The sequence below is a fragment of the Podarcis erhardii genome, assembly GCF_964252035.2.
Source record: "Podarcis erhardii genome assembly, chromosome: 14".
Lineage (NCBI taxonomy): Eukaryota > Metazoa > Chordata > Lepidosauria > Squamata > Lacertidae > Podarcis > Podarcis erhardii.
Genome location: NC_138503.1, coordinates 37,583,694 through 37,610,760, shown reverse-complemented (window position 1 = coordinate 37,610,760; position 27,067 = coordinate 37,583,694). Strand labels below are relative to the sequence as shown.

Below are 27,067 nucleotides of genomic sequence, written 5' to 3'. Positions count from 1 at the left end.
AGAGTTAAGGAGAAAGTTTATAAAGAGCTTTATAATCTGAAAGAGATTCACTATGGTGAGGCACAAGTGGAACTTTATTAGGACATCTATCCAAATACGCTAGCCCACGGAAGGGTGTTTAAGCCTTCTTTCTACATCAGCACTCAGAGAAGCTGGCCACCAGTATAAATGGGGATATCCATTCAAGCTCCTGGTACATTACAGAGCGGAAACTCTTTCAGCATCTGATGAAACCCAAATGCTAAACATCCCTAAAGATCTACAGGTTGAAGCACCAGAAACTAGCAAGTTGCAGCAAGCCACAAAGCAGCAATGGGAACAGATAAATAAATGTACTGCTCCTGAGGGCAGAAGTGCCTGAATATTCAGGGTATGCTTAAGACTTTAATGTTCATCATCACACCTTGTCAACAAGTTCTGCTAGTGATACATTAAAAAAAAGACTTTATGCTATGTTGTTAAGTTCTGTGTGGGAAGTGAATCCAGTAATGGAGTCTCGATTCCTACCAACCTCCAAGTTTCTCTGTGGCTGGGTGCAGTTCACACCACCCTGTGGTAATCTCCCGTCAGTGAAGGTACTCCCAAAAGGGGAGTTAAATGTCTTTGTTTATCATAACTGTTAGGAGTACAACAGTTACTAATTTATGTCTGCAATTACTGGACCTGACAACGTCCAGTCTTTATCCTCATGTGGCTCCACTTTCACAAATAATTCCCAACTGCTGAGACTAGCATCTCTTGCTGTAAAAGATCTAGGAACTGTGGTAAAGAGGGCAAGGGCAGAGTCAAAGGGTGGGCATTGTTATGCTGCAATAGACCCACCAACAGAAATCTTTTTGAGGAAAATTGTTTAAAGTGGGTGGTTGATTGTTCATGTCTGCGCAGGAGGCTTCCAACATATTATAAAGCCACAGTAAAACATCAAACCTCCTGCCAACCTAGCAGTTCGAAAGCACGTCAAAGTGCAAGTAGATAAATAGGTACCGCTCCGGCAAGAAGGTAAACGGTGTTTCCGTGCGCTGCTCTGGTTCGCCAGAAGCGGCTTATTCATGCTGGCCACATGTCCCGAAAGTTGTCTGTGGACAAATGCCGGCTCCCTCGGCCAGTAAAGCGAGATGAGCACTGCAATCCCAGAGTCGTCCGCGACTGGACTTAATGGTCCAGGGTCCCTTTACCTTTACCTAAAACATCAAACATTAAAAACTTCCCTATACATGACTGCCTTCAAATGTCTTTAAAAAGCCAGATAGTGGTTTCTTTCTTTGACATTTGATGAAAGGGCATTCCACAGGGTGGGCACGAATACCAAGGCGGCCGTCTGTCTGGTTCCCTGTAACCTCACTTCTCAAAGTGAGGGAACCACCAGAAGGCCCTCAGAGCTAGATCTAAGTGTCTGGGCTGAACAATGGGGGTGGTGACACTTCTTTAGGTATACAGGGGTGAAGCTATTTCGGGCTTTAGAAAGTTAACACCAACAGGATGTATTTGGGCGTGAATGGGACATTACTGGGTGAGCATCTGACTTTATGTTCAGCTTACTCTCCAAACTGACAAATCAATTTTTTGACAAATATTTTACCATTACTGCACTCTTCTGTGATTGGTACCATCATCTTAGGCAGAGATTTGAATGTTTGTAACAATTGAGTCATGGACAGGAGCAGTTCTGTAGGATATGAAGGGTCTGGTGACAGCAAACTCTCATGGAGAGTACTACACCACACAATAAATGATATTACAATTTTTCCCAAAGGTCCATCACTCTTACTCCCATATCAAGCATCTCCTTTTGTCTAATTCTTTGTGAAGGAGGGTATGAGATGAGGGCACAGAACTTATTACTGTTTCAGACCATACACCATTTACTTATTTTTTGTTTCAATGGATGTTCCACTCCAGTTTTCTGAGTGAGGAGAGGGCACTCAACAATATAAGAGAGGAATAAAGACCACTGACACTCACTATTAGTGAGGAACAGGACAGGGTTGCCCCCTGCCTTCTGTATTGTTTGAAATGGCAGCTGATGTCCTTGCTATTATGCTATGTTAGAATAACATTAAAAGGGTCCATGGAACTTAAACTGAGCATGTAATGTAGTCACAGACATGCAGCTTTATTGCTAGTAAGCAGAGCAGTAGAGAACTTTCTGAATCATTGTTTTCAACACCATCATAGCAGCGTGGGAGTTCAGCACAAAAATTTGAGAGACAAGTGGTACAAACATTCAGGAAAGAAAAGGACTATGTTCCTAACAATTAACAAACACTCAATTAATCATTGCTAACGAAGCTACAATCCCGAGATATTTTAAGGTTTCTGAGACAGCACTGTTGCTAGTGGAAGGTATTTTTACAACCTAATCGTCTTATGGGGGGAGGGGGGCACAAAGAAGGGAGAAAAAGAAAGAAAAGGAAAATAAAGTGAACGGAACAGAGTACTGCTGACTTGTTCAACTGCTTTTTTACAAATAGCATAATTCCACACAAAGTTGTCACTTCCTGATATCACCCAGCAGGACAGATATATCTAATTTTATCTAGAAAGGGCTCAAACCTATAATGGGAATTGTATAAATTTTGCTTAACTCTCTACGCTCTAAGAATAAAATCTTTAATAACTGTGCATTTTACAAATCTATCCTTTCTAGTGGAACTGAAGCACAACCTGATTAATATAATGAGCATCAGTAATGTGATGGAGGAGTCAAATTCAACTGGAAAAGTCTCTTCATTGTCCCCACTACATGAGTGAGGATTCACTACACTACCAGACAGTTCCTTGAGCATCCATATCTGGAATACAAACTTCTTGCTTTAGAGATAGAGCTAGGGCATTTGTGCTTGGATGTTTGGTATTAAAAGATTGCCAGAGGCATAATTTTAAATTGTGAACCATTATTTGTCCTCAAAAGTACAAAGTAATGCCATGGTAGCACAGCAATCACTCTTTCTGCGGGAATATTCTCAGGGAGATAATACTCAAAAACATCAAAAATAGGAAGTCTTTTCAAGCAAGTAGACCAACTACTAGCATTTACTACTGATGGTCTAGTAATTCTGTGTGGGTTCAGGGCTTTCATTCATAGATGACTACTAAACTGTCTTATGAGCTTGGGGCTTGAGACATTTTGCAGTGCCCTGAGATTCTGCACCAGCAGAATATTTTCTGAAACATGCTGCCATAGGGCTGTTGGAATAACTATTCAGGCTTGACTATATGAATTATTGACTATATGAAGACAATTTCACTTGTTAATATTTATCTAGTTTGAAGTTGGAGTTTTTCTGGTGACCACCAATACCACCTTTCTTTCTTTTTACTTTGTCATACAGAAGATCAGCCTCCTGTGTTTCTAAAACCCTCATCTGTAGAGATAGATATTGGTATCTCATCAACAATGAAATCTACAGAGACAGTAGCTTCTTGTTCTTGAAATACTTCATCTTAAAACAATAGTCTCTGTATTGATACTCATGACACAGTATCTACTACATTGATTCTTTTTCATGGATGTATTGAAAGTGAATTTTGTGATCCGGAGACAAAAATCATTGGACTCTTGAAGGTAGCTCACCCTGTAGTTTCCCTCTTAGAAGGAATATAAGGAGGTTGTGCTCTCTTTACAGAATGAATGTCAAGTCAAAAAGATATGTTATTACACATTCACCTGTTCACACCACTGCCAGGACATCCTTTTCAATTTGCAGGTGTCATGTTTCTGCTGGTGGGAGTGACAGACACAAAGCAACCAGGTCCTAATATCCTGTGCAGTGTTGTTTGGTAACATCCCTCCATCTCCTGACCCCCATTGCCAGATGATGAACTTAAACACCCAGTCCAGTTTCTGCCAAGAACTTTTAATATGTAAATCAGACTGGTACATAGGGCAAGGAATAGGTTCCAGCACTAGGCACTCAAATGGGCACTCCTTCAAGTGGGTGGAATTTGTGAGTACTTTCTTCATGTGCTTGGAGATGGAGGTGGTGTCAGTATCAGCCCAACATCCAATTTACTTTTAGTTGCTTCCCTAAAACGAAGAGGCTCCTCAATGACAGACAGAGCCACTGGAGACAGCTCCACAGCAGGAGGTACCGTATTTTTTGCTCTATAAGACGCATCAGACCACAAGACGCACCTAGTTTTTGGAGGAGGAAAACAAGAAAAAAAATATTCTGAATCTCAGAAGCTAGAACAGCAAGAGGGATTGCTGCACAGTGAAAGCAGCAATCCCTCTCGCTGTTCTGGCTTCTAGGATAGCTGTGCAGCCTGCATTCACTCCATAAGACGCACACACATTTCCCCTTACTTTTTAGGAGGGAAAAAGTGAGTCTTATAGAGCAAAAAATACGGTATGTGACATGGGGAGTCTGATGCCACAGCAGCAGAACACTGCCAACAAGTTTGGTCCTTCCCTTGAATCCAGCTCTCTGCCCTCTTCACTGCTGGTCTCCTCCCCAGGCTCAAACAATTGGGGTCCTGATTTACTTCCCCCCTCTTGGATAGGACCCTCCCCAGGCTTGTTCAACTCCAACTTTTAACCTCTTCCCCTCAAAATCTGACATCCCCTCAATGACTCAACACTCCCAGTTCAAAAGGATAAATCATCTGAAGCAACTAATATCTCCCAACTAGAGCCCTATGGGCTAGTACAAAAATAATCTAATTATCATTTTAATCCTACAACATTAATAAACAATGTACCCTTCTGTTTTCAGGGCTCTTGGCAAAATATCAAGTCAATATAAAATACATCTGAAAGCAGATGTGGTTCCATATGCTATAACAATACCCAAGCATGTACTCTTACCATTGATAGGCACAGTAAAATACAAGTTGAAAAGAATGGAAGCAATGAGAGTGATTACAAGGGTGTGTGATGCTGGGATGGTGGCTGTGTCAAAACTCAATGGAAGAATTGGCATTTGTTTTGTATCGGACACACAGTGAAAAAATATGTTTGTCAAGAAAGGCATATCATACCTTGAGAATAGAGCAAGCACCCTTTAGCACTCTCTGGGGGAACCTCAAGAATCCCCAAATCTTTTATTAAAATAAGGGATTTCACAAAATGCATTGCTGTTCATCGGACATTGAGCTTCACTTAAGAGAATATTTTCCCTATTGTATACATGGATATAAGAAACAAATAGGAGCAAAAGTTCCTCAGCTAACCAACGAAACAAGAGATGTTTCGTTTTGAATATCTACTAGCTAAAGGTAAAGGACCCCTGGATGGTTAAATCCAGTCAAAGGCGACTATGGGGTTGTGGCGCTCATCTCACTTTCAGGCCAAGGGAGCCAGCGTTTGTCCACAGACAGCTTTCCAGGTCATGTGGCCAGCATAAATAAACTGCTTCTGACAACGGAACACCGTGACGGAAGCCAGAGCACACAGAAATGCTGTTTACCTTCCCACTGCAATGGTACCTATTTATCTACTTGCACTGACATGCTTTTGAACTGCTAGATTGGCAGGAGCTGGGACAGAGCAATGGGAGCTCACCGTGTCACAGGGATTCGAACCGCCGACCTTCTGATCGGCAAGCCCAAGAGGCTCAATGGTTTAGACCAGAGGGCCATCCACGTCTCCTAACTTCAGCTGAAAAGAACACACTTTGTGGGGGTTTTTGAAACTATACTGCTATAGTTTTAGTAAATGTTTCAGTGTCCATATATCACATCTTGATATTTTACAGAATTGCAATATTTTTCTAAACACATCCTCTGGAGGCAATGGGGTTTGTAGATTTTTTTAAATGATAGAACTTGAATGAATCAAGTGTTGGGACTAATTATCCAGGAGAATTTAAACTGTCAGACACCTTTGATTCATTAGATTCCCTAGCCAGATCCTCACAATGCAATTACCAGTGCAAGAGTTTTAATTATGAAAGCGATTAAGAGGCAAATATTAGCTCTTCAAAAAGGCTAGAACAGATGATATCTGTACCCTAGTGTTCCCAGAACAGGTGCTGTCCATTCCCTAGGTCAGGAAAGGTAGAGCACTGAACTGTTGCTTCATCAACAAAGCAGCTCAGACTGAGAGTTTATGTAGGAGTTGGATAAGCTCTACTCCTTTCCTTTCAGCCAAGGCCTAATCCAGACAGGTGTTTTCTTGTGCTTCCTCATTCTCTCAAGCAGCCTCACAGGCATGTAGGAGGCAGTTCTGAAGTTTCTGCCTGGCTTGACACCTCCTCTGCTCCTGTGTTCCTGCAGAAGATAAGAGAAGGTCTCAACCCTGTTCCTGGCTGGCCATCTCCAATCCTGGGACAGTGATATGTGGATTCACTGGCTTCTCTGGGATCCTGAAAGTGTGGCAATCGGCTAGAAGTCCTGTTCCCCTTGTTTCTTCTCAGATTTGCCCCCAGATTTGCATTCTTGTTATAAAAGGCACACCTAGACATTCCGTTGTTGTGCCCATAACCTAGGTTTAAGCTGCCATTTAGCTCCTAGCTTTCATATCTCAGTTTCTAACACTGCTCTAACCATAATTATTTATTTAAATAAATAAAAATATATATCCAGAATTGGTAACTGACCTATCTCCTGGACATGGAAACCTCTCACCCACAAGGTCTCCTCCTTTTCAGGACTTAAACTTAGTTTATTGGCCCTCTTCCAAGCTGGGAGCAAACCATAAGCAATTGTCACCACATTACTGCAAATAATGTATGCATTTTGATTACATAATCAGCAGCTGTGGAGAAGCCTGAGCAGCCTCACAACCATTGTAGCTGAGGAGGGGAAGTTTAACTCTCTCCCTACTATAGCCCAAGTTCTCTTGAAAGCTAATATTGCAATCCAAGGGAAGGCCCCACTGGTGCCTCTAACTGCTATGTACTTTTAAAACCATGCATATTAACTGCATTCATGCAATTAATATTACATCTAGCTTGGACATCTAGTTTGGCCCAATTCACCTTTTACAGATGGCTGTCTTTATAAATTTAAATCAAGAATACTGCCAACACAGTCAGCTGCTGTACTGCTCATTGAGCATGAAAAATGAATGAGGCTTTTCTACCAAATCACTCACTCTCACAAGGAGAGATAGGAGGGTGAGAAGTCATAAATCTGCATCTTGGGCACCTCTGTGCAGTCACTGCTGCCAGGAGTAGAAAAGATCAAGCGGGGGGGGGGGAGTTAATAAAGCAATGGAAATTTACATTTATACATAAGAGGGGGGGAGAGTAAACTTCTCCTTATTCAAATGCAAGGTTAAGTATTGGTCTAGTTACCAAAGATGTATTACTGTTTGTAAGTAATATAATTGCAAGCTGATGTGCATCCAACGTCTTGTATAAGTCAACCCCCAAAAGTGGACTTGTTTGCACATCACTTTAAACAATAGTTAAAATAAACTATAATTTAATGGGAATATGGAATTGCTAGAGTCCTATTCTAACTTAACATTGCATCCAAATGTAGACTGAGTTTGCTTGTTAAACTTGGGAAAGGTAGATTAGAGGAAGATATTTACAAGGCCTCACTACACCTCCAGCATCCATCAAGAGCAAGTTGCTCACTCAGAGCCATCTTTGGTACTGCAATCACTGACCTGCCTTACCCTCGTGTAGGTGGGCTGACTGGTCAGAACTGTTGCAGCATCTGCCTCAGTCAGAAAAGGGGAACCTGTGGCCCTCCAGATATTATTGGACCAAATGATTAAGAATGGTTAATGATTAGGAATGATAGTAGTCATAAGTCCAGCAAGATCCGGAGGGTCACAGGTTTCCCACCCCTGGCCTACTATCCCCTACCCTATTGGATCCTCCTAAACAGAACAATGAGAGAGCTTTATGTTCCAGCTAAACCTTGCTGGAGCAACAAGATCTTTCTGAGCTCCAGCATGTTCCTGTCTCCAACAGTCCCAACCTCAGGTTGCTCTTCGGTTTTGTTTCCTGGCTTGTCTTTTGTTTCTGACTTACTCTACAATCCCAACAACTGACTTCTCCACAGCAGCCGATTCACCATCCAGACCTGACACATGTTTACAAGTCAGCAGTATGAATATGTTGTAAGATCAAGTGTTCTTTGCCAGAGCAAACTAACAGTTTTGGTGTCTTTTGGTATGCCAGAAGACTGCTGCCAGAATTGCCTCTGATCAAATTGGGTGTTTTTATCCCTTCAAATCAGTGTGCAAGAATTACCATCTTAGGTGTTCTATTAGTATGACAAAGTTAATGCAAGATGCTGAAGCAGCTGAAATGACTAGTTTCTAGACACAAGACTCCTCCCAGGTTGAGGAGCCCCATCTGACAAGCCCTCACTTCCCCCTGCAGCATGTGCAGAAACCACCTTCATTACAATTGGACCCACTATTGGTCTTGCCTGCTCAATCTGCTGAAGCCTGACTTCACATACCCTCACCTGGTTTAGCCAGTCAGTCGAAGCCATTTCACAGGTAAGTGTGTATAGGATTGAAGAAGCCTAAAATTTGGTACCCAATGCAAATACAAGTGCCTTAGTGTGTACTGATCATCTCCAAAACAAGCCTTTTGGAGCACATTCAAACTACCTTCTTCAAGAAACAAACTATGCTGAATGAGCCATAATTTGAATCATCACAACATTCTCCTCATACTGAGTATTACAAACAAGTGCTGTCACTAGGTCCTCATCCACTTATTGGGGGGGGGGGTGTTCATACATTTAAGACTTTCATGAAGAGCCATAGTGCATCACAGTGCACTTATACAAAAGGGAATTAGCAACCAGACAACAGTCAAAAGTTTTAGAATAAAGAAATATGCAACTTATTACAAAACAAATTACTTAAAGTATGGTTAAAGAATCTATGGCCCTCCAGACATTGGACTCCAAATTGCATCAGCCTTAGCCAGCATAGCTAGTGTGGTGTAGAGATTGGAGTGTCAGACTAGGGTTTGGGAGACCAGGGTTCAAATCCACTAAACCATGAAGCTCAATGGGTAACCTTGGGACACTCACTGCCTCTCAGCCTAGCCTACCTAAGGTTATTGTGAGGACTAAACGAGGTGGTGAACCATGTACACCACATTGAGCTCACTGGGGGGGGGGGCGGGTAGGATGTAAATGCAAGAAAGAAAGAAATAACAATAACATGCAAGAATGATGGGAGTTATACTCAAATAATGTCTAGAGGTTCCCCAACCTGTTTACAAGGACAGAATTTGGTTTAGACTGTCAGTTTTAAGATTAAATCTAATAGGTTATAAAGACAGAAGGGATCTAATACTTTGAATGGAGAGGATGGCAGGTGCCAGACAGACATATGTCTAGACACAAATCAGGCTAGAGAGAAATGCAAGCACATATTGCTTCAAAGCAGCACAAATGTTTATATGAGTGATAAATGAGGAGGGGAGAGCAGGAGAGAAACCCCAGCAGGAATCAGAGGATTATCAAAAAAAATTGTGTTTTGTGAATGTCCTGTGTACCAACTAAATCAGTGTTTGGGCGGGGTTGTATTTGAAAAGATACAGAAATAAGAAGCCATGCCAAAGAGGTTATGTCCCAATATTATGTGGCAAGTCACACTCTTCCCCCAGCCCCCAAGGTCAAACCACTATGTGACTAGGGTTCAGACTTGATATACATGTTGGGGTAACTAGTACATTATTTATCCATTCATGGATCTGTGGTTTTACTGAATACTCTGGAAGATTTGTTAATTGACAGAAGTAGCTGCTGAATGAACAGACAACTACGGTAACTCTAGGACAGAAGCTGACTTTTACGATCGAAAGAATAGCTCTCTCATTAACTCTTAGGCAGGCAGACCTTGGATTGGAAGGGAACAAGAGATAGGTGGCAACGTGTACAACTTAAATTGAATTAATGGAATGTTATGTTTACACTGAATGTGAACAAACAGACTACAGAGTCCATTTGATACAGAACTTTCTGGCCACTGTATCTGCAGAAAGTTGTCCAAGCAGAATTGTTCTAAATTACATAAACCAACTATTTGTGAGATTTAAAAATGCTGTTAAGGAAAGATTATCTGTGACAGATAAAAGACCCCACCAGAGCCTATGAACACCCACTTTTATTGTGGAATAACCCAGTTACATAAACACAACTTGTTTCTAATATTGTAATTTTTAAAATTAGCAAATAATCAGAAACAAAGGTAAACTAAAATTTATGAACCAACAGTATACAAATTTTAAATTCAATGCAGATTAAACCCCAGTCACATTATAATTTTACCTGATAGGAATACAGTTTCCTATCAATTTCCATACTGACATTTCTGCTAAAAACAATTCCCCCCCCAACAATGTTGTACTTCCATAACTACCAATTTTGAGGCTTTACTGAGAATAATTGTTTCCTTTCTACTGCTTATTTCATCACAAAAGTGTTAAACAAAAATAAGATGCTTTACAAGAACTCCATCCCTCACTCAACCTTTCTTGTGCATTAAAGAACCATTTCAGCTAAATTCTTCAACACATACCACCAGCATATAAAGGTTCACTACTGTAGACTAGCACACATGACAAACTGTGATGTTAATGGCATAGTCCAATATATGACTAGTCAGAAAAAAAGTCTTTCTTGTGCATTTTAAATAACCATTTCAGCTAAATTCTTCAACACATACCACCAGCATATAAAGGTTCACTACTGTAGACTAGCATACATGACAAACTGTGATGTTAACGGCATAGTCCAATACATGACTAGTCAGAAAAAAAGTCTCATTGCATTGAACAGGGCTTATTCCCAGAATGGTAATAATAATTTTATTCTGTGTACCCCACCTATCTGGCTGGGTCTCCCCAGCCACTCTGGGCAGCTTACAGCATAAACATCAAATGTTAAAAACCTCCCAATACAGGGCTGCCTTCAGATGCCTTCTAAATGTTGTGTAATTCTTTATCTTCTTGACATCTGAAGGGAGGGTGCTCCACAGGGAAGGCGCCACTACTGAGAAGGCCCCCCCTGCCTGGTTCCCTATAACTTTGAATTGTGCTCAAAAATGAGAGCCAATGAAGATTCTTTATATGGTCCCAGTGGCCACTTCCAGTAACCAGTCTAGCTGCCACATTCTGGATTAGTTGTAGCTTCGGGGTCACCTTCAAAGGTAGCCCCACATAGAGCACATTGCAGTAGTCCAAGCAGGAGATAAGCAGGGCATGCATCACTGGTAAAACAGTAGGTGGGCAGATAGGGTCTCAGTCTGCGTACCACATGGAGCTGGTAGACAGCTGCCCTGGACAATGAACTGACCTGTGCCTCCATGGACAGCTGTGATTCAAATGACTCCCAGATTGTGCACCTGGTCTTTCAGGGAGACCCTCACACCCACCTGCCCCCTGTCACCCAAGAACAGTACCTTCTGTATTGTCAGAATTCAACCTCAATCTGTTGTAGCTCAAGCATAGGCAATTTTAGTCTTTCCTTTTTTCCAGGGTTGCTTCTTTTCTGCTTTATTCTCTGCTGACCCAGTTCCATCCTCACAAAATAATAATGAAATGCCCATGGCTAATTGTTAAAAGTATGGTCTGATGGTTACCAGGCAGACTAGGGCTGTTTGGTTTTCATTAAGTGAAAGTGAATGTATCTCCAATAGGTAGACTCACAGGCACCAGGTTCTGCGAAAAAGGGAGGGGGCATGTGTGTGTGATGTCTCATGGTCGGAGGAGGCCCAACAAGCTCTGTTGTGACTGTGGGTAGGCCCCATGAGGCCCACCACAGCCTCAGGTAGGTCCATCGTGATCGTGGAATATTGAGGGGGCCCGGCCCTCTCCTTGAAATGGGGGGGGGCTTGGCCCCTCCTAGATAGACTGCAAATATTCATATGTGAGAAGTGATTCAGCTTGTTCTTAATTTACATTTAAAAAGTCTCATTTAACTCAATATGTCTGGTAAAGGCATGAGGAATACAAGAAGTTGCATTATACAAAGTTATGCCTTTTTGGTACATTTAGTTCAGTACAGTCTATGCTGACTGGTGGCGGTTCTATTGGGACTATTGGTACACAGCGTGCACAAAGTGTGGCTAGAGAGTGGAGTTTACCTGTTGCAATCACAAAGAGATATTTGTAAAGTAAGAAAATAAAAAAGTTGTTTATTACAAGTAGTACATAACTTGGGTACTAACCTAAAGTTAGTAATCTAAAGAAGACAAAAGCAGCCATGCTTCCTCCTTTGTTTGCAGAGGACAGATCCAAGACAAATTTTTATTTTGTCACCCAAGAGGGAAGTATAAAGCGAGGAGAAGGAATTTCCAGCAGGGTCTTCAGGATTTCAGACATGGAATCTCTCACAGTTCTATCTGGAGATTCCAGATATTGGGACAGGGATCCTCCACATGAAAGATGAATGATCTACCACTAATTGATGACACTTCCCCATAGTTTAGCAATGAACTCTCCATTGGTCAGTTTAGAAATGAACTGTGGAGACTAGCATGCTTATATCTAGATTTAACAACATTATCATTTGAAGGAAATTTTGTATTTGCTGCTTCTTATTTTTAAAAATCACAATTTTAATATCATTTTTATCCATCCTATCTGCAATAAGAAATTAAAAGGGACTTCATGAAAAGCACTCCTCTAATGGTCATTATCATTTATTGCCTTTCAATAAACATCTGATTTTATGTTGCCCACAAATTGTTGGTTCACATTTTTCCCCAATAAAAATACAGAAAATTACCTGTTGCACAGGTTGTACATACAAAATACAATTACAGTGGTACCTCGGGTTACAGACACTTCAGGTTACAGACGTTCCAGGTTACAGACTCCGCTAACCCAGAAATAGTACCTCGGGTTAAAACTTTGCTTCAGGATGAGAACAGAAACCGTGCCGTGGCGGCGCGGCGGCAGTGGGAGGCCCCATTAGCTAAAGTGGTGCTTCAGGTTAAGAACAGTTTCAGGTTAAGAACGGATCTCCAGAACGAATTAAGTTCTTAACCCAAGGTACCACTGTAATTGCCTGGCTCAAAAATGAATTCAGGGAGGTGGGAAGGAGAGGAGAACACATGCAAAGACATTTACCATCATGAACAGTCAGGAACTTCTGTATTCTACCAACATGGAGAAAAAGCCTTCCAGCATGTCAGCAAGTATTAGTTCAGTTGCCCACGGGCAAAGGATTATAAAGAGAAAAACATCAAGAAACTCTTTGTCTACAAATGTGTCAGCAAGCAAAGCCTGAGTTTCCTGAGGAGTGCAAGGGGGGAGCCTGCAAATCAAAGATGCAATTTCTTCTCATAGCATGATGCTTGCTCTCTGCCCTTGTTTTCTATTTATTTGTGCTGCTGTACAAGGAAATTTTTAATACAATACCTCTTGTAAATTTGCCTGCAACCTAGAAGTCTCTTCCTAGGATCAGAGATTTGATCAAAGGGATCTTATCCAAAGCAATCCTATATCAAGAAAATCACATCTGTTTGCATTTCTTGTTTCTAATAGCAGTAGTAAATATAAGAAGTACCAATTGACAATTTCTCCTATTTACAACAAAGAAATATTTTACAGAATCTGCTAAAGAAAAAGGAGACAGCAGCTGGAATGCAGACAGAAAATAAGTGCTAAAATAAATCAAATAAATGCACAGAAGGCATAAGGATATAACTATGATCTAAACCAGCATGATAATGTTCTCTGTGCCAAAGAAATAATACTAGGTCCCACTACCTATAACAAATTGAATACTGAAAAAGGCCTTGGTGAGTTTAGCTCATCTGGTTAGTGTGGTGCTGATAATGCCAAGGTTGCAGGTTCAATCCCCATAAAGGACAGAGGCATATTCCTGCATTATAGAGGGTTGGATTAAATGATTTTCAGGGTCTCTTCCAACTCTACAATTCTATGAAATATTGTTAATTTCCTTTGCCTGAAGCCAGTTAAACATCTGATTAACACAACCCTCATAGTAGGCAAAGCTCCACAAGCAGAAAGCAATGTGATATATTGCCCAGCAGACAACATGATCTTCTTTGTTGTGACTTTGCCTAAGGGCACAGTACCAATGGATACAAGGAAAGAGGGAGATGCATAGTTCAGAAAGGAGCGATTAAGATGTTGAAGCAACTCCCCTATGAGGAAAAGTTGCAGCAGCTTGGACCTCATAGTTTAGAGCAGTTTTTCAACCTTTTTGGGTCCACAGCTTTCTTGACCAACTACATTCTCTCTGTGACACCTCTGTGGGGCTCAGGAGCCCAGCTGTATCACCCCTTGCCTGCTGAGTTGGCAGCAATCACACCCTCCCTTGTGGAGTGTTCCCTCAGCCTCCTCTCCTCTCCCCTCTCCTTAGGAGTCCTCTGGGCTGCTGCTGTTGCCACCCCTGGTCTCTGAGCTGCACCCCCCCCCCAAAGAGAGCTGCATCCCCTCCCTGCCCCACAGCTCCCCTCACACTGCCCCACAGCAACCTGGAAAGCACCCCCTGGCCAACCCCAGAGGCACCATTCACCTGGGGAGTTTGTAGCCAGGGCTGCTGTAACAAACAGCTGTGCAAGCCATTGGGAAGGGCATCAGAGGAGGGAGGGAAGAAAACAGGGACAGAGATCAGTGTTGTTGCCTGTGGTACCCCTAACCAACATTCAAGGCACTCCAGGGTGCCACGGCACACTGGTTGAAAACCACTGGTTTAGAGAAAAGGCGAGCAAGAGGTGGCATGATAAGAATTGGAAAAGTACATAAAGAAAAGTTTTTCTCCCTTTCTCATAACATCAGAACTAACAGAAATCAAACAAAGCAGAATGTTGGAAGATTCAGGACAGAGAAAAGAAAGTACCGTATGTTTTGCTCTATAAGACGCACTAGACCACAAGACGCACCTAGTTTTTGGAGGAGGAAAACAAGAAAAAAATATTCTGAATCTCAGAAGCCAGAACAGCAAGAGGGATCGCTGCGCAGTGAAAGCAGCAATCCCTCTTGCTGTTCTGGCTTCTGGCATAGCTGCGCAGCTTGCATTCGCTCCATAAGACGCACTCACATTTCCCCTTACTTTTTAGGAGGGAAAAAGTGAGTCTTATAGAGCAACAAATACGGTACTTCTTCAATCAGCACATAGTTACAACAGTACTTCGGTTTACGAACTTAATCCATTCCGGAAGTCCATTCTTGAACCGAAACTGTTCTTAAACCGAGGCGCGCATTCCCTAATGAGGCCTCCCACCACCAGTGCCCTTCTACCGTTCTGATTCCATTCTTAGACTAAGGTAAAGTTCGCAAACCAGGACACTACTTCCGGTTTTGCGGAGTTTGTAAACCGAATTGTTCACAAACAGGACTGTTCTTAAACTGAGGTACCACTGCATATGGAACTAGCTCTCACAGGAGTGAAGGATAGCCATCAACTTGAATAACAATAAGTGCTAGAAGATGCCTGCTGCACTGAGAAAGGCAAAGAGTGATGCCTAGTGGATTGCCAGACGATGTGCCAATGACTACTGGCTAAAGCTGTGTCAGAGTATTCAACTCACTGCTGATAGTGGCAGCACTCACAAAATGTACAAAGGCATGAAGACAGTCTTTGGACGAACAGTCTGGAAAACTGGACTGCTAAAAACCTTGTCTGGAGAGAGCATCAGACTGCAGCAAGCAGATGAAACAATGGACAGAGCACTATCAAGAACTGTACTCGCAGGAAAACATGGTCTCTGGTACAGCAATTGACTCTGCCTGTTTTGGAAGAGCTGTATCTCCCTCCTTCCCTCAACGAGCTAAAGAATGCAATCAGCTTTCAGTTACAACAATAGTTTGAACGCACGAAGGTCATAACCCACTGCAGCCATTTGATTCTATGGATATTTCAAAAACCTACAGGAGAACACAGGAACCTTAGTGGTGTAGCAATAAAACTGCTAGCACATTTTCAAAGCTAAGCAAGGTGCAGTATGGTTTTATTCTGGATGAATTCTGTGTTGAGTTTTCTGCATTGCAGGGGGTTGGACTAGATGACCCTGGGGATTCTTTCCAACTCCACTTTGTTTCATTTCTGTTAGTTCTAATTTTGAAACTCTAAGGTTGAAATTGTACAAAAGATCTGAAAACACTGACCAGTTAAGATTGAAGGACCTGGGAAATAACAGGGTCTTCACCAGGCGCCAAAAACATAGCAACATAGACTACAATTGTTCTCAAATACCTCAACAGAAGAATTACCTGCTCTCAATATATTTGAGAACAGAAGTGTTAAAAATTTAAATGAACAATTTAACTAACATAAAGGTAGCTGTGTTGGTCATAGGAAAAACTCCAAAATCCACAGAAAGGCAATGCCTTTATTAGAAATAATCATCAAACCTAATAGAGTCCTGGAAATCACAGAAGCTTGCTCACTATTTTGTGACATGTTGATTGGCCATAATAAAGATGTCGCCCAATTGAGCAGAAATGCTATCAAATGTGTTTTTAGCTCAAAGGCTTGCCTTTGGATAAGATTGCAAGCTTATCCCAAGTAACAAAAATTCCCGAGCATTTTGCACTCATGCTTTCTTTGCATTCAGTTGGAGATACACAGTCAATCATTAGCTTTCATGCCAGGTCTGGCAGCCTGCACCACAACACTTGGCTGTCTCCCTAAAATACTGGCAATGCAACCAATACTGGTTTGAAGAGTTTCATTTTCTTTCCCACAGCATTTCTGAAGACAAAACTGAGTGGCAATTGTAGACAAATCTTTTGATTCTCAACCCCAGGACACTAACCACCTTCAAACTAGTAACACCAGTATTTAACCAAGTTCATCATTAACGAAGGAGTATCTAACAAATACCAACAAATGCACTCTTCTATACAAAAGTGATTTTGAAAGGTGAAAAACGTCTCCAGGAAGGAAGCTTGAACTGCTTTCCTTCTGAAGAATTAACAGAAAAACTCTCTGCTTGCCTACTCTTCCTAGGGAAAGAAAGGACAACATTCACTTCCACCTCATCACTGGCAGGATGCCCTCTCCCTTTTAGATTAATTATGCAAAGTTTCCAAGCATGTTCTTCTATAGGCCAAGAACATTATGCCACTTCTAGCTATAATCCTTTCAAAAGCTCATAAACAAAGGCTTAGCACTTGAATAAAGAGACTGCAAGCAAAAAGTCCATGACAGCACAGAGTAGAGCTAGGAGCGGCACACGTTCACATTCTTCTCCGTTATGAAAGCTAGCATTGCAGCAAGCGAAGACAAACACTTCCCTATTAAAAACCTCAGCTGGAGTGTATTAATACAACATAATTTTGAGTTTCACATAAAACACCACGACACCACAAACTCTGCATATAAATTCCTCTATTTCAGCATACAAGTTAATGTAAACAATGTATCTTTCAATACAAAATTTCTACACAAACTGAAGAATTATGCAGCTCTAAAGGAGAATAATTTCATCTACAAAACGTATATTATTTTGATGCATTTTAGGGCCCAATTGAAAGTACTGGTTTTGACTTTTAAAGGCCTAAAGCAGGGGTAGCCAATATTATAGCTATTTAACATAATATTTTATTAAAATACTACATTATTGTGTTTTTATGTTTATATTTTGTTCACTGACTTCAGTGGACTTAAAAGGCAGCTTATAAATATTTAAATGCACTTGGAATTGGGTTGTACCACTTCTGACTGCTGGTGGAGCTCACAAAATGGATGTTCTTACACACATACAAATTTTTTGCACATAGAAAACCCAAGCATATCAGGGAGAATAGCAGACTTCCACCTGGCATGTCAGCTTTCAAGAGTGAGGCAGTTTGGTATGGGGAAGCATTCAACCACATAAATCCCCAGTCTAAAAGCATACAACCTAGTCACAGGTTTACAGCCTAAGTGCAACTCCTGCAATCGGAGGATGTGTCCTGGAAATGATGAAAATCTCAATTGTCATGCCAGCCCTCATGGTTGGCATTCACGTACTGGCAACAATGTACTTTTGGCTACAGCAGTTTCCTTAATAATAATAATTTTTTTGTTTATACCCCGCCCATCTGGCTGGGTCCCCCCAGCAATTCTGGGCAGCTTGCAAAAAGGCTCCCAAATCAGAGGACACATCCCTAGAAGATATCTCTGAACAGATTTAAGATCTGCCCCCAAATACATACAGAATTGCATTTAATGGCACATAACTATGTAAAAAATACTGTTCCTTCTTGCTATTTAGTCAAAGAAGCAAAAATAACCAGCAGCCATAGGAGTGTTAAGCACCTTGGAGAAATGTAGACTGGTAATTCAGAGATCTCTGTATGAAAGGAGGTTGAGTTTAGTTTTAAAGCACTTTACAAGTGCATAGAAGGTGTGCTATGAAGATGTAGGGAGAGTGAGACAAATTGAAGGATGTAACTGGTGAGAAGTATACAAGATAAATATGGGTGAAATTGGAAAAGGATAACAAAGACAGTCCCCGTCTTCTAGTAATAAACTACAGAAGTAGTTACAAAGGCATTACAAACAGTCTCTCCTACAAACACAGAACATCATCATCATTATTGCAGTGGTTCTAGGGGTTGCTCGTGCGTAAATTGGCGCCACACCTGGCTGGGTTGCTGGGAGTCATGGAGCCACCTCGCCGATTCCCCCATCTGCCCCCCTTCTCCACTGGTGCTACGCTGATTTCCTTCCCCAGAAGATGGGCTGCTTCTCTCCCTCCCGGGACGCTCTCCGGAATCCCTCTGGAGCCCTCCCTCTCCCTCTGGCTCCGATGGCAGTTCCCTGACAATTATTATTACCACTACTACTATTTGTATACTGCCTTTCATCTGAAGATCACAGGGAAGTGATCAAAATAAAAATCACTTGGATCTCATCTGCGACTACTGGCTCAAGGACTTTGCCCATGAAGAGGAAATTGGCAACTGACTGGCAATTACTTAGATTTTCCGAATCCATGAAGGTTTCTTGAGGAGTAGTTTTACCACTGCCTCCTTCAAACAGGCAGGGACCACCCACTCTTGTGGCATCACTGCGGTACCCCCGGGGGTGGCTCGCCCCACCCTCGTGGGCGGCTCGCCCTGCCCCCGCCACTCTGGGTGCCAGAGCATTTAGCTACACCCCTGCCTATCCCTGGCCCAGGCAGCTGTCCCCTGCCTGCTAGTTTTTATCAACAAGAGGGTCTAGGGTCCAGAGTGCAAGTGGTCACCTTGACTGATCCAAGCACCTTGGCCACATCCTCATGCCTTACCAACTGAAACTCATTCAGCACAACTGGACCAGACAGTGCTTTTGACACCCCTTCATCTGCTTCATCTACAGATTTGTCTGCTGTAAAAGCAGACTCAAGATCCTTGTGAGCACAAGTTATTTTATTCTCAAAATGCTTTGCAAACAAATTACAGAGAGCTACTGTCAATTCTGCCACCTCCTTTGGGCCAGACTGCAAGAGGCCCTGGCCCACCCAGAAAAGCTCTGCTGGGTGGCACAATAAAGATACAATGGAGTTTACTGCCACTAGGTAGGCTCAATGATGAGCTCTCACCAATGTTCCATTTCATTGAACCCGAGTTTTCCTACGCTGGTGTTTGAGCCATCTCCCAGCTTGTTTTCTCACACTAAGCTCTGGAGAATACCATGGAGCCAAGTGGGCTCCATGAAGCGGAAGAGGGTATCTTATCCATGGCCTAAACCATTCAGATGTTGCAGAGGTCAGCAAGAGCTTTGACTGAAGTGCCTGTCATAATAGCTGGGAAATTTCTCAGTCTCATCTGGAAACTCATTGGATCTATCAACCTAAAAGGTCCCTTGGCTCTGCAAAGGGGGAAAAGGTGCTGAAATCCTAAATCTCAACAGGAATATCCCCTACTTTCAGATCACTCTCTTCCTGTTCAGCTGAAAATACAATGTCCAAAGTGTAGCCTGCCACATGTGTTGAGCCAGTGACATGTTGGGGCAGTCCCATGCCAATCAAACCAGGATAAGTATTTTTGAAGAATCCACTTCTATTTTCTCACACTGCATATCTGGGAAAGTACTTTCTGACCGTTCTGCTGTGCATATAGAAAATAATGGGATGTTAATGAAAACATAACCTGTGTCAAAGCATTGGAATACCTGTCTTGATTATCTCCATTCTTTTATCAGGGTCTATTTGTCAGCCGCTGTAGTGAGAAGCAGACTACCTTGCAGGTCTGTGGAGGAAAATGCTTTTCTGTTAATGTTCTTTTTTGTTTACATTTGGAAAAGGATAGCAAACATCTGTTTTCATTGACCCTGATGATTAAGCAGTGTCTTCTTCTGGCAGATATCTAACCCCAGTCATCCTCACACTTTCTTCCATTTCTCCAAAAAATATTCCTTACTTCCTCATTATTCTGAAATATGAAGACATCAACTATTAAGTGTTGGACATGGGTGGTCAATACAAAGTAGGGACTGAAAGAAGAGGATTCTGCTTTACAGCTCCTATGAGAGAAATGATGGCTGACATCCCAGAAAAAAACAACTGGTTCTATTGCTAATAAAACACAGAACTGCATTGTTACTAAATTCAAAGATTTGCATTTCCACACAAAAGCACTTGCCTTCATCAGAACTGTATTTTGCTTTACGCTTTGACAAAGCATGTGCTGATCTTTCAGGCAGCTTCAGTACCTTCACACAGGACTATGAAATTTACTATTGCCTTGAACTCTATGGTGCAGGTATAAAACTTGTTGTGTAGTGAAAACAGCCTTCAGTAACTACAAATGCAGTTACATCACCAGCTCATTACAAGCTTGTCCAAGAGCCATAGTTTGAGCACAGAATGGTGTCAGATTGTTTCTCTCAAGAGATAACTTACGAGTAGACCCACTGAAATTAATGAGCCCAAATTAGTGTGAGTAAGGCTAACATTGGATACAACCCTTTGTTTGCAGACAAGGCAGCATTCCTGAGAACTGCTGCTTCCAAATAATTCACTGAGAACTGAACAGTTAAACAGATTAAAAATTCAAGATACATACGCAGTGACATTTTACTTCAAAGTGATTTTACAAAACCTCTATCACCGCAAGGTAAGTTAATCACATATTCCATTCATTAGCAATGGGTGCAGAGGTTAACTTGCACTTAATTAGAATTAATTTTAATTTTACTGGAATAAGGAAGGCATATTATACAGCATCGCTCTTAACATTGTATCATATAGCTATGAACAGTAGTTCTTTATGCAGATTTCGCCAGTCTCACATCCCCTCTTCCCCCAAACACTTGAGCAGGAAGCATCTGCAAAAGGGAATATATTCTGGGAACGATGAGGCGACATATCACTGGAAACAGAGGATGTAAAAATAAAAACAGGAAAGCATATTAGGCTAATGTTTAGAATTCTGCTGTCAGTCAGATAAAGGGAAATGAGAGAAATGGGGGAGGGAGGAGAAGCATTTGATGTGAAGCAAATCCGTGAAAAGGGAAGAGGGGACACCTTTCATTAAACGAAGCTTGTATGTAAGAATGAGCTTCCTTGTCATGAATAATTGGGTTGCCAGTTCTAATGCTCAAGCTCAGCTTTCCTTTTGAAAAGGGTGCAAAATTCTTGGCAGGCAACTAGAGTCACCCTAAAGGCAAAAAAGTGCAGAAAACCAGCAAGTAAAACAACCTCAACATTCATAGGAATTTAAGGAACATTTTGTTATTTCAGAGCCTCTCATGAAAAGGACCAAGGTGGGGGCTGAGCAGGCTTCTGCATGTGTCAGTAGCACTTCCATGCTTCAATAGTCCCTAATCATGATTACAATTATTAGATCATCTTAAGTAATGGACAAAGCTCCCTGGCTCCATAGGTCTCAAACAAGCTCATATGGTCATAGCTATTGAGTTTTTTCTTCTCTATAACCTCAAAGGCAACTATCCCAGTCACATGCTTCGCTGTCTTACATGTAACTAGCCAAAGCAAATGACATATTTAGGGACAGCTGCAAGACTGCTGCACTATGACCACACTGAGCAAACCTAGCTTGATAACTGCTAAGGGCTACCCAAATGCAGTCTAGATAGAGCATGTTGCTAAGGCCATACTCACTGATCCCAATATTCAGTGCTTTCTTATGGCCATCTCTGAGTTTCTTAGGACAGAATTTGAATCTGTATATTGTTATGACACTAATCTAAACTCAAATTTAGCAAAATCTTTCCATGTTTCTGTGGAGTCAACAAGTACATTCAAGACCTCTGAATTGCCATTTGCCTTTTTGGTCTGACCACCTACCTAGACCTTAAGACTAGGTGTCCCTTTTTTCTTTTATCTGTATTATCCGGAAAACTGTCTCTGGACAAACACTGACTTCCTTGGCCTGACGCAAGATGAGCGCCACACCCCAGTCATTTTGACTGGACTTAACTGTCCAGGGGTCATTTATCTTTACCATTATCTGTATACCTGGGCTATTATATATAAATTAATATAACTTGTGAATAATTTTGTATACAACTCTCTGTATGTGTTTACTGTGGCTGCAGCCAAGTGGAAGCCGTGGTGGACGTTTGGCACCCGAAAATCGTTCGGAAACCGGAACACTCACTTCCGGTTTTTGATCGTCCGGGAACCAAAACGTACGAGTTCCAAGGTGTTCGGCAACCAAGGTACAACTAATTTCAAATTATCTCATCCCCCCCCCCCATACCCATATTTTTGGAAGATTTCCTAATAATTTTTTGTATTCTGGAACCTTGGGGGCTTCCTCAAACTTGCCAGCACCCCCCACCCCATGCTATCTACACTTAGAGGATGAGTATACCATTAACAAATGGGATCATTAGGTCACCCATATCAAGTGGGTCCAGTTCATACACAGTAAATAAATTAATTACACTGCAGCATCTCTTAATGTTAGGTTTAAAATGTTTAAACAAGCTGCATTAATATCACAGCAGATATTCTACCACGATTCTCTCATGTTTCACCAAATTGTTTCATTTTATTTTATATTTTATTTTATTTTATTTTATTTTAAGAAACTGTAACTTTAGTTATAACATCTCCTATTTACCTGGTATATGGGAGCTCTGCTATTCAGTTTCCAAAGTCTTGCAAATATAATTCTAGCTGCAGTCAATAATTTGTACATTAATACTTTGAGGTTTAATAACCAACAAAATCCAGCTGACCGATTTGGTTTAGGTATGGATTTTACATATTTATTATCTTTATAGCCATTTTCCAAAATTTTACTTCACATAACCAGCAGATGTAGGAAAATCCATACACTGTACTATTTAGCTTGGCATTCTGAATTAACAGTAAACAGGAGGTCCAATATTTTAAGATCTAAACTTCAGCCAGCATCCTGTACCTCACAAAAGAATGTACACTAGAATTGGACAACTAAGTCTTTCACATAAATGTTAAACTATTATCCACTATAGATAGATATATATAGTTCAATAGCAAGAAGAAAAGTGTTGTTTCACTGATGAAGATAAAAGCAATCCTCCACAGCATTATTACAGGAAAAAAGCCAAGGGTGCTAGCTAGAAATTTTAACACCCATACTTAGAATACATAGTGCAGGTGCTAAAGGTTAGACTTCTGTCAGAATGTTTTAACACTGTGTACAGTTTGTTTCAGGCAGATTATGCTCCAGGAACTTAAACCAGATGGCCACAGGCTCGTAATTGCACTCCAACTACATTCATCTCCTTCACCTATACAGCAGTTGACATGGCAAACCATGAGCCATTAATTTGAGGGTGTACAGAAACATCAAACCGTAAAAGCACATGTAAGCTGAGGGATAGTGAAGGAAAAACATTTATTGTGTGGGTCTGCATTCACATTACTGCCTTAAGGCACACTTGCAAACCCTGGTACTATGCCTTTTCCCTGCCTTTGTGGGCCTTCCTTCACTGGACCACAGCCTTCAGCTGTCAGTCATGAGCACCCAGAGCAAAAACATAAAAGCATACCCCAATACCCCCAAATAATAATCATATCAGCCATCCTGTGACAATTAGGCTAGATAGCTGGTGTGACACCCCCCCCCACACACACCCAAGTCTTTGCTATGCTACATCTTGCTGTGAGTACTAGAGAACTCACTCCAGCTACAAAAAGGCTGCTGCAGAACAAGCTGGAACAATCTCTTGGATTGGGGCATTGCCTAGGGCTTTCAGATGGGGGCTCTGCTACTGTTTTGAATACCCCAACTGTTTAAAATGTTTTAAATTGTTCTTAAATGGCTTTAACATGTGGGTGTTAAAATTTGGAGGTTTTTTCCTTTTTAAATAAAGGTGCATAGGATGTGCCTGAGAAGCGAGGAGTAGTGAGCAATCACAGTGGTTTAGGGCAAAGGGAGGTATGCTATGATGGATGGGTGGGAGAGGCCAGGTAAGGGGCATACGGCACATGCAGTCAGTGACTGCATCATGTGCCAGCCCCTCCTCCAACCTGGGGAATTGCAGTTGTCCTATCAGCCAGCCCCCAGGTCTACTATTTCTGAATGCCAGATCAGCTCTGAGTAAGAACTCTCTCATGATCTGAATATAGATGAGGAGGCCGTTCTGGTCTGTATCATTGACACCTGGATGGTTAAACAGGACGGAGTGGATCTCATCCAGCTGTGCCCACTTGAGTACTCAGAGCAGACTTGAGGATCAGGGAGTCTATATAAATTCCCTCTCTCTCTCTCCAGGCTCTTTGTCCAGTTGGGAGTAGAGGGGGGGTTAGAGTGTGTGTTCCTGGCATTGGATAGTTGGGACAGATTAGGGATTCTACCACCTGCTTTGCAGCCCCGAGCTCTCCCTGCCTGCGCTGACAGTCTTGGTGGTGTTGAGGACTCTCAGGCTGCTGAGTCTATATAAGGGTGTTGAGCAGCGAGCAGAATTCAGCAAGGAGTTTCTGAAGCTGAGCACAGTGAGAAATGCCTGCAATCTGGCTCAAAAGAAACTAGCTGAAGTCCACCTGGTGGTAAGAATGACTGTGAAAGATGGACTAAGGGTAAATGGCATACAAGTTAAATAGTGTTAAGAACTACACTTTGTGAACCAGATTTATGTAAACATCTGTTAACTGTCATTTAAAGATACAAAGGCCGGCACTTCCATGAGGTGAGGTCAAGCAATTTGCCTAAGGCAGCAGATCCAGTTCCCAACCCACCCACCCCATTGCACCGCTGCCAGCCCTGCACACCCATACCATAACTGCTGCCACCACAGCACCCCTGCTCTCAGTGCTAACACTGCAGAGCTGGTAGTGGTGCAGCCATGACAGCAGGGGCAATGAGGGGGCCTGGATCTGCAGGTGTCAGGGTGTCAGGAGGGCAGCAGTGAAAGGGCATTTTGCTAGAGCATCAAAACATCCCAGGCCACCCCTGAAGAATACAATGGCCTTATTACAGCAAACATAAGTCTTAAATGTAACCAACTGAAGTATAGATTAAGGCTTTTGTAAACAGAATAATATCAATTTGTGGCAGTGGTTAGAAGGTTTTGAATGTATGTGCAAGGTGGGAGTGGGAGAAAAGTAGGAAACACTTCACAAGCATTGGTGAATTAAAGGTAAAAGGTAAAGGTAAAGGTACCCCTGCCCGTACGGGCCAGTCTTGACAGACTCTAGGGTTATGCGCCCATCTCACTTAAGAGGCCGGGGGCCAGCGCTGTCTGGAGACACTTCCGGGTCACGTGGCCAGCGTGACAAAGCTGCATCTGGCGAGCCAGCGCAGCACACGGAAACGCCGTTTACCTTCCCGCCAGTAAGCGGTCCCTATTTATCTACTTGCACCTGGGGTGCTTTCAAACTGCTAGGTTGGCAGGCGCTGGGACCGAGTAACGGGAGTGCACCCCGCCGCGGGAATTCGAACCGCCGACCTTTCGATCGGCAAGCCCTAGGCGCTGAGGCTTTTACCCACAGCACCACCCGCGTCCCAATGAATTAGTGAATTAGCAGAGTTAAATAAAAGCTGGTTGAAATGAATTGGTGAATTAGCAGAGTTAAATAAAATGAATTGGTGAATTAGCAGAGTTAAATAAAAGCTGGTTCTCCATATATAAAGAAAAGGCAGACTCATCATAGTATTATTTTTACTCATGGGAGTCCATCAGCAAATCATTCCCATGAGTTATTGCAAGGCGGTAATGATGTATTTCTATGGGATGCCTCCAAATTTTAGGCACTCATGTCTGATTTGAATTAGGCATGGGCATAAATCCTACCCAGAGGGGTGACTTGTAGAAATGTTATTTCTTTTTTTTTTAAATATTTTTATTAGTTTTACAGAATAATAAAGAACAAAGAATAAAATACAAAAATTTCATAAATCATATTTCTTTTACAGAATCTTTTGGACTTCCCCACATCTTCCCGAATCTGCATTATTTATAATACTAACTTCAGCATTTTGTTATCTTATTTCGTCGCTTATTGTATCTTTCATTTTGTCATATTACCCATTTCAATATATTTGTAACCCAATATTCATAATACAAAGTCTTCAGCTATTTATTATCTTATTTCATTACTTATTGTATCTTTCAGTTCATTATTGTATCTTTCAATTCATTACTTATTGTATCTTTCAATTTCATGTTACCAAAGTCAAAGTTATTGTAACCATGGTCTTATATATTATAATTAAAACATAATGCAATAAAATTTTTTCTTAATTTCACCTCTCTTTTCTTGTGCCTTAATTTTCATTTCACCTAATTACCATTGCTGGGGCTAATATATCCTAAAAAGTGCATTTTCTTAACATTCATACAGCTTATAATATTTTTGTAAATAGTCCTTAAATTTTTTCCAGTCCTCTTCCACCGCTTCTTCTCCCAAGTCTCGGATTCTGCCAGTCATTTCCGCCAGTTCCATATAGTCCATCAACTGCGTCTGCCATTCCTCCAGTGTGGGTAAATCTTGTGTCTTCCAACACTTTGCGATGAGAATTCTTGCTGCTGTTGTAGCATACATAAAAAAAGTTCTATCCTTCTTTAACACATTCTGGTCTACAATGCCCAGAAGGAAGGCCTCCGGTTTCTTAGGCAAGGTATATCTAAATACCTTTTTTAACTCATTATAGATCATTTCCCAAAAGGCCTTCACTTTCGGACATGTCCACCAGAGATGAAAGAACGTCCCTTCCGCCTCTTTACACTTCCAGCATTTATTATCAGACAGGTGATATATCTTAGCCAGCTTGACTGGGGTCATGTACCACCGGTATAT

General features: G+C 41.7%; 1 protein-coding gene across 7 annotated transcripts in view; it reads right to left on the bottom strand.

The window, feature by feature from the left end:
• LOC309329068 (ankyrin repeat and fibronectin type-III domain-containing protein 1-like) overlaps positions 1-27,067 on the bottom strand; it is a 367,804-nt gene that overhangs the window by 322,310 nt on the left and 18,427 nt on the right. For 5 of the 7 annotated variants that reach the window (XM_081839531.1, XM_081839539.1, XM_081839540.1 and 2 more), the window contains exon 3: positions 19,984-20,060. The exons of the other annotated variants lie outside the window; for them this stretch is intronic. The gene's annotated coding sequence lies outside the window, so the exon portion shown is untranslated. The remainder of the gene's footprint in view (positions 1-19,983; positions 20,061-27,067) is intronic. 7 annotated transcript variants of the gene reach the window in all.